Source organism: Galleria mellonella, unplaced genomic scaffold (assembly GCF_026898425.1).
Source record: "Galleria mellonella isolate WM207_F2 unplaced genomic scaffold, CSIRO_AGI_GalMel_v1 utg139, whole genome shotgun sequence".
Lineage (NCBI taxonomy): Eukaryota > Metazoa > Arthropoda > Insecta > Lepidoptera > Pyralidae > Galleria > Galleria mellonella.
Genome location: NW_026441995.1, coordinates 7,845,534 through 7,855,160, shown reverse-complemented (window position 1 = coordinate 7,855,160; position 9,627 = coordinate 7,845,534).

Sequence of the window (9,627 nt, the reverse complement as noted above, 5' to 3'; positions counted from 1 at the left end):
GGGACTGAACTACTAATGTTCGCATAAATGAATAGTAGCATTGTTTAGCATAAAGAGTGATAGTGGAATTCATTTACTTCTATACAAACAACAAGATTTTTTTTTTGATAGATGAAGAAGGAATGGTGTCTATGCTAATGGTATATGATGGCGGGGCACCAGAGGGAGATGTAATGATGAGAATGAATGCAGGTAAGCTAGCACGTCGTAGCAAATTTACTGCAAATTAACCAAGATAATTTACAGAGGGAGACCACGTGGAGGTTGACCTGACAGGGTATATTGCTCACAATGGGGTCTTATATTCCCATTACTAATAATCCTACAACAAGTATTACCTACCTAGGCCCACTCAATATAAAGTTACATACGGCACCATTAATCTTCAATTTCTCGGGTAGCATCCCAAAGGAGTAATTACGCGACCTGCTCACGACAAATTGGTAAACACATTGAGCTATCTTAGAAGGAATCATTGAATTTGCTTTTATGATATATATATAAACAAAACAAATGCAAATGTTGTAGATTATTCTCAGCAGATAACTACGGTTCCGGAATTACTTTAGTCACAAAAAAGGATATAATGATAATGCAAAAGAGGTAATAAACAATGTATCCTTATTTATGTTTTTTACATTGATTATGATTTCACCTGATAGAAAGTGATGGTATGGTCTAAGATGATGTTCTTAGACCCACGAATAATCTATTTATATTTAACTTAAATTGGTGCAGATTATATTGTATTTGAATGGAAATACTTAAGCGGGGAGTAAGTTCCACTCCGTGATCGTACGCACAATGAAGAAAGACGCAAAGATCTTCGTGCAGTAAATAGTTATATCTAAGACGTAATTATGGAGGCTTTCGCCCCGTCTGGTTGTCTAATGTCCTTTCATGTGTATTTAGCTAGCACTTCATTAAGGCTTAGAGGTAGGTATAGTTTAACCTTCGTTAAATACTTACATGGAAAGTTAAGTATTTAGAAATACCTATTCTCCTATTTACTTAAATCCAACACTTGTAAAAAAATATTGTATTTACACAAAAAACAAAAACAGAATAATAGTATTAAGTACCTTATTATCGAGGCCGGAAATAATGCAACTGACAACTGTTTGTTAATGAAACAACTCGAAATGTTCTTAATTTTAAAATAATAAACTAATTAAATAAACTTATAAACAAAAAAAAAACAAAAACAATACATTTGCCAGGTAAAACATATATTGTATTTTCAACAATCATACATTGTATATATTACACAACGTATTACATTCATAACACATGTACCCAGAATGTCTATATAATATTAGAAAGAATATTACAAATATATTTATTTTTGAACATATTTTGCTGAAAACGGTTACGCCATAAGTGCACCTAATATTTATTAATAATTTTTGTAATCGATATAACCTAATCAATATCTGTGAAAATTTCAAAATAATAAAGCAAGTTGACCTTAAACAGTTATTTAGAGTTCTACGAGTTCACTAGACAGCTGTCCAACTTAATGCGCAATTTATGCTGCGTTAATTTAAAACAAACTTAAGGTTAAGACAGAAATCAACAGCAAAAGCAAAGAACTTTGTTTCTCATAAATTATTACTCTGGTGAGGATAACCATTCGTTGCTTAAATAACTACACATATTTGCTGGTTTTTTTTTACTACAGGACGTATTGTTTTTTCTACCACGCATAACCTAGATAGTTTAAGTAAATGTGAATAGGCTATTTGTGGGCTCGCGTGTTGCATTTTAAACTCGTAAAACGTAAAATAGTGATCAATCGCAGGACCCTTCTACAATAAAAAAGAAACCTACCATATTCTAATAACAAATAAGGCATAATCATAAACAATTATTTAAATATTATATAGTACCTAAATGTTCTTATTAACATATCTTTAATTGTATGCGAAACAAATGACATAATTATATTTAATAAGTCGTAATCACGTTGAAACAAATCTTTTCGATTTATTATTATGAAAAATATTAGGGAATCAATAACTTTAATAGCGCGTAACTTTCTTCTTTTCGTTTTTTTTTTTATACCATTAATATTCAACTGCGAAATTTAATATCAAGGAGTTTTTTGATTTACACAGATTTATTTTATCCATTTCGACTTCTTAGCCCTTTTTCTTTTTCTCTTTATAACACCACTTTACATGATTGCCCTTCACTTCAGACATCAAATAACTCTATGGCATACCTAATGGTAAGTATAAATAAAGCACATTTATTTGTCAATGAATTACGTGATATGAATTATTTATATGGGAACTGATGCGAATGGGTTCGTTACCATAACTTCTTGTATGTGTATTCTTTGTTTATACAAAGTTTCTGGTCTAAAAATTAATAATCTAGCACTGATTTAACAACAAATGACGATGGAACTATCTTGTTTATGATATGTAATTCATGAATAAAGTTTAAGGGGTAGCTCACTGTAGTAAACATATAAAAGATTAGATGAAAGTGATGAAATTCTAAACAATTTTAGTTTCAGCGCTATGTTTTCCAACCACACAATTTTGATGAAATAGAAGTTTGACTTTTGCCTTATACTTATGGATCGTTAAAATTACTAATTTCAACTTTGTTGGCCTTATCTACAGTATAAGTTGATTTGAATTTAATTCTTACATAAATCACCTGTAATGTAATAGCCTTCTACTAATCAATAATACCTTTCTGATGACTTTCGGATTTATTTGGTATATTAAATGTGTGTCATTAATGGAAAATTAGTCGGAAATTTATACACGGTTAGTGGTACAGGTTATGAGTGTAAATATATTAAGTCGAAACCTATTGAAAAATTATATTCATAAAACTGAACAACTTTCCCTAAGGAATGAATTCTAAACCACAAAATAATTTTTGAAATTTTTATACCACATGGTATAAAAATTTCAAAAATTATATATTGATTTAGACTAAAAATATTTTCAGATTTTGACTATTATTTGTAGAGCACATTATTAAGTTTCATTAATATTTGCTAGATTTAAATATATTATTTTTTTATATTAATAAATGCTAGGTTTTGATTTGATATACCCTTTGCGACTAAGCCTGTATAAACGTAAAGTAGGTATCGACTATCAAGCACATGATTTTTATATATTTCCAGGCAGTCCTATTTATTATCGCAACTTGAATAATACAAAGAAAGAATAATGTCGCAAACATATTTCAACAAATTGAAAGCACGATAATAAAGCAAAACAAGCCTTTAATACATACAAATGAACCCACCGTGGATGACGTGCTCGGCATCCATAATTGCTATTTTATTGAGTATAGTGACGTAGCATATTTGTAATAAGATATACGTAGGCCTTAGCAACAGATGGTATCCTATATAACACTGTTTTTTTTTATATATTATCACTATTAAGTTTATAGCCCAATTTTTATACTTTTATAATAGTAATAATCTGGGGGGAAAGGGATTGTTAGCAATAGAGTTTGACAGCCCCATTGTTAGCAATATGCCCTATTAGGTCGACCTCCACGTGGTTCCCCCTGGAAACCATCGTGTACAATTCTTGTTGAATTCGTCACGATGGGCCAACTGACCTGTTTCATCCTCACCTATCATCCTTCACTGGTGCCCCGCCAGCGTATCCTGATAGCGCAGGCGGGGTTACCATTCCATTATCACCCTTTAAAAAAAAATAGTAATAATCTACAAAGACATACATAATTAATTTTCTTTCAAGCACCTACTACAATCGAAGTTATCGGTTGATATACATATATATCCAGGGATAACTTGTCAGGTTGTATGAATTCAACTTCTTTTGAGAGACAAGTCTAACTCATTTGGACAGTTTTCGGGTTTTTTCCATGTTACCAGTGATAAATGATACGGATTATTAATCTTGAAAAAAAACATCTGATTCGATGGAAAAAAGTGTTTTTGAGAAGAGATCCTTACAAAATAGCAATAACTAGATGTTGTAGGAAGTCTATGGGTGCAGGTGAAACAAATTTCGTACTTTGTTGCTTTGTGTCGAGACTTCTATTCAACACTAGACGATAAATGATCATTCTCAAACTAAACCTTATAGTGAGTAACATATATAAGCCACAATTAAAATTTCGCTATATGTATATGTAGTAGTAACGTAGTTGATATGAGATAATACCGTAACAACGGGGGGGGGGGAAGAGATTGTTAATAAGGGAGACTGAGAATCCTATTGCTAGCAATATACCCAACCAGGTCGACCTCCTCGCGGTTCCCCCTGGAAACTATCATGGTTAATTCCTGATGAATTCATCATGATGGGCTAACTGGCCTGTTTTCATTCTCATCTATCACTCTTCACTGGTGCTCCGCCAGCGTATCCAGTTAGCGCAGGCGGGGTAGCCATACCATTATCACCCATAAAAAAAAATACCGTAACAACGGGCGCTACTGTTACGCTACCACTACGCTAACGCTACGCTACGCTACTTCGCTCCGACTCTTACAAAACAGGATTTTCCACAATTAGGTATTTTCACTCAATTTCATTCGCTTCAGTTTTTATTGTATTACTAATATTGTTTTAAGTGTAAAAACAAATTTATTTGTTTATTTACTACCTCTCAGTACCTTAACATAGTATTTGGCGAATACAAGGTACTCAAGTTTATTTTTATGTCAATCAATCGATAATAAAAATGAACGGAACGTAAGCGAAGCTACATGTAACCGCTAGTAATATATAAACGTGACGTGCTCTGAATGTCGATGGATTGCGCTGAGAGTAGTGTACAACTGTGTTGGTTTAGTTTTTATTTTATTAATAAAAGACATAGAAAATAAAGATTTTCAAAATCCAAAATATAAAAATCATAATAATTGTAATAGAAATATTGGGTTAAAAAAAATCGAAACAAGTACCCCATGTTTCTTAGGAGGAGGAGATACAATTAAGCTGTAGCAATTGAAGTTATGCTCTACGACACTGCTCTTAAAAAAAAAAACGTAATATAAAAACGTCAAACTTCTAATAATAACATTTCAATAAGTTTAGGAGATTTTAGTTTTATGAATAAAAAGGTACAAATATGTATGTATTATTCATACGTTTGTTTATGTAATTGTATCCCATTCATACGACTTTCTTCTAATTGACCCTCTATTACATTAATTTAAATAAAATGTATATCATTACACTTATATTGTAAAACTTATGATAGTTTGAGATACAAACAAACCATCTGTTAGATAAAAAGAAATAATAAAACTTCTAAAGTAACAAGTATCTGTATACAAAAATCTAAAAATATTTAAAGAATATATTTAAATTTAAAGATTTGGAAATTATATAAATCAAATAATTCATCTAAATCTATTGGATTCAAACCATCAATTGTTGACTTCGGATCTTTTTCCATATTAGAGAAGGATTGGCGATATATGTAGGTACTACTAAGCGTTTTAGCCTAGAAGTATATTATTTACTTACGTCAGACTAATAAATAATTAAAAAGTTATTTATTAGTCTGATATATAGATATTAGCAAATTATATAAGGAACAAAACATTGTTTTAATAGCTATACTACTTATATAATTTATTCTTGCAAATTAATTTAAATGCCTGGTGCATGGACAAATTTTTATTCTATCAGCCATTCAGAGTTTAGTTTGATATGTTATTTAAGTTTATTAAAATTCGTTTATTTGTTCCGTATAACTAACATATTTACATCTTATTAATATTATAAAATAACTAATCAGTCAGGGCTTTTGCCCAGTTTCCAATAAATTCGTGAAAAATGACAATAATAAAAAGCTTTTCTGTGTGATAATGGTATCTATTAAAGGTTTAGGCCATTGGTATTCAATTTGGAAGGAATAGGTATACATTTAGAACAATTACCTACAACAATTCGAAATTTACGTGAGAGATATATTACCTGTATCAGCAGCATGAAACGATTGCGATAAATTTAGAAATTGAAAATGAACAACTAAAACATTTTTCTGTCGTTATGTGACGCAAAAATAAAAAAACTTAAATTAACAAATTGATATTATTAATAAAAGAACATTTGTTCTCTTTCCACAAACACACTGAATAAAATTTTATAAAATTCGTCAGTATATAAATATCGTCATTGTACAGCCAGAGTGAATACATTAATATCTATATATATATACAACACAAACTGACTGCCTTACTCTAAGATTTATATTGTTTTCGCCCCTTTACCATGTTATATTATTGATATTCGGAACAACTAATAAAACCACTTTGTACATTCTATCGATGCTGGAGATTTTTGGTGCATGGTAAAATATTTAATCTCTATGAAACACTTTACGTACTTGCGTATGTGGTCAATTGTCTGCATTTTGACGTTATGGCATCATAGTTTTAATTTTTTTAAATATTAACTAAATGAATCGAAAATTTTAAGTAATTAATATTAATTATTTAAAAATGAAAAATATAATAAACGAAACAAATCATCCAAACGATATAATATGTCGTTTCTGTCCTGAGTTATGATGAGAATGAAAGTGCGATCATAAATAGGCAATTATTTTTTAATTTTTGGACAATGGATTAAATTTTTTTTCATCTGGACCAAAATTGGACTATTACATACAAATATTAAAAAAAGAATCTCCAATCATTCCAACTGCATTATTAGGAGATTATTTGTCTATGTTTTATTTTTTATTTAATTATAAAATGAAACAAATATCTGTAACTAAATACCTATAGAACTTGCGCAGCTATATTTTAGCAGTAATAAAATAATATACAGGATATAAAAAATAATAAATCAGATAAATTGCGAAACGCTGATACTTTTGCCAAGAAAACATTGATTGAAAAACGGCGTTAAAATTATATTAATGGTTCCGATTTCACCTAGTATGAAGAATTATAGCAAAAACATTACTCGACAAGTTTCGCAAAATATCACAGGTAAGTAAAAGCAGCTTTTAAGCATTGAATCCGTTTGGCATATTAATAAATTCGCTTGTTCTGTTTATGCGAGTGGCTGTCGATAATAGGGGTAATCTAAAACGTTTATTCAGTAACGATATGTGGTGAACGAAATACGATAAACATGGTATGTGACATATCAAGAACGCGTTTGTATCTAGCAACTATTTTTTATGAGGGAAAACTTCATCATTCCTCATTGATGAGCGTGAGCGAAAATAGATAGTGAAAAAATAGATAGTAAGTAATTCGAATATTTATTGTATAATTAATGATTAAAAATTTATTAAGTATATGAATAACGTACAAATATCGTTGTTGCGTACTTTCTATAAAACTCATTCTATTTCCTATGTATTTGTTAAATAAACTAAAAAAAAAATTACAAATAAATACAAAAAAACCATCAAAACCCACGAGCGGTAGTTATGTTTTGACGTTTACGTTGACTAAGAAACAATTGACTAGTCAAAGCTGAGTAAGTATATTTTATATTGAGGTTCAAGGGTTGGCACGGGTCCAGTGTGCCGAGTCGAGCGAGCCCGTCGCAGCCGTCTGCACGCCTACTGGTGGCTTATTTTATAACTTGTTCCATCGACCGCGCCACCACTTTTCCCATTATGCACATTTACTTTACCACAACTTTACTCTTATAAACTTAATACTCAGAATTATATTACCACCATACACATTCTCTTTTATGTAATAAAACAAATGTAATTAGTTGTTAATTTCTTATTACGCACCTTTAGCAGGAAAATAGAGATTAATATTTAACTTTCGTGATATTTTCACAACACTTTAGCAGAATTAACTGTTAAATTAAATACTATTGGAAGTACTGTGAACGTTTTAAATGTTCAACGTGCTTCCAGTCATAATAAAATGCCAACAAAACTTAATTCATGTTTGGATATTTTTTGTATAATTACATTTTCGTAGATGAAAATACAAGGAAAGGTTAGATAAATATATAGAAAAGTAATAATAATCATAAGACAAAATTTTAAATAATATTCGAGAACGATTAGTAAGAACTGAAGATATTCGAAAATATGTTCAGTCGAGTGTTATGGCGTTTGAAAATTTTATTAGCATAACGTTAGATTTGCTGCAAATCACTCCATAGTACCGAAACATTTATCCCCTTTTCCTTTGTTTATACATTATATTATGTTCTACTTATACGGTACTCCGTTAACGATAAATCGACATCTGTTGATCGTCTCAACGTGCTCCCCTAATAATATCAACGGTAGGTTGTTATTTGAATCAAACTATGCGAAACTCGTTTGTGTTCTATCTAGACGCATATTATTTTTATGTCCGTGATTATTATCATTATAAAGATAATTCTTATTACTACGATTACATCTTTGTAATCATTTGGTTAACGACTGTTTAGTTGATTTCCTAGAAAAAAATGTTTATTCAATATAAACTATGGAAACTGGTAACCATATGAACAGTATGACAATCGTCACTGAATACACTGTAATACCCATAGTGTAACTCCTCAATCGTCGTCATTCCTAAGAAAAAAGATGGTATGCCTCTGTACCAAAAACTACTGTCTAACTCGTAGATTTTATAAAAACTTATTTATTGCTCAATATAGTATGCATTAATAATACAAAGAATAACATTAATTAATTTAATTTCTATATAGTCTTTCATTTTCATCATCATACAAGGCTGGTAAACAATAAAAGTTATCAATGTTAACATTATTAACTTGTAGACCAAAAGTCTTGTTTGTGACAAGTACCTGACAATTCATGTATTTTATATTATTAACCCAGAAGTCATAAACACACAAAAGTATAATAAAATATTCTCAATTTCACTTACAATTTAAACTAAGTATAATTATACAAATACAAGTATAATAATACTTCAGGAAAATTAGAGCCTCCTATCAAATAATTATAAGGAAAGTCTTTAATAATTTACAACAGATACCTAGTTATATGGTACCGATTTTAACAAACTTTCAAATTAATCAAACCTTTTAATTATATTTTCATATATAAACTTTGAACAACGCTGAAAACGTTGCCCTCTTTGAAGCAAAAATTAAATAAACATTTTAATGGTCTCGTCTTCAATGTACTGACAAAGTAAAAATATAACTAATCACCAATATCACAAATTTTCAAGATATTGTATAAGGCATCTAAAAAAAAAGTAAATCCAATGCTCTAGCACTTTCTAGGTTTTCGTTTCTAGTTTTTTTTCTCTAGAAAGCCTGAGAATGACCTATGCCATTCCGCGTGACTTGCGTAGCCATAAATAGACTGATATTCTCTTGTAATGAAGTACCTGTACCCAGTAATGGGCTATTTATACGTTGTTATGGAACGGTTTAGTCTATATTACTGAATAAAGAATGACTACGGTTTTCATCATAAAATTATTTGACAATCGTCGTGTTCATAGCTGTAGGAGTTTCGGCAATATCAAAATTGTCTGTACAGGATATATTTGAATAATATGAGTCCTTGCTTGCATAGAACCTGTTTTTTGATATTTTTGTAGGAATTTTAAAGAAACCCTACCTACTGAATACTAACATGATATTGGGAACAGTGATTGAATAATTTTTTTGAAATATAATTTTATTTTTGAAAGGTTTAATCCCTTCATGG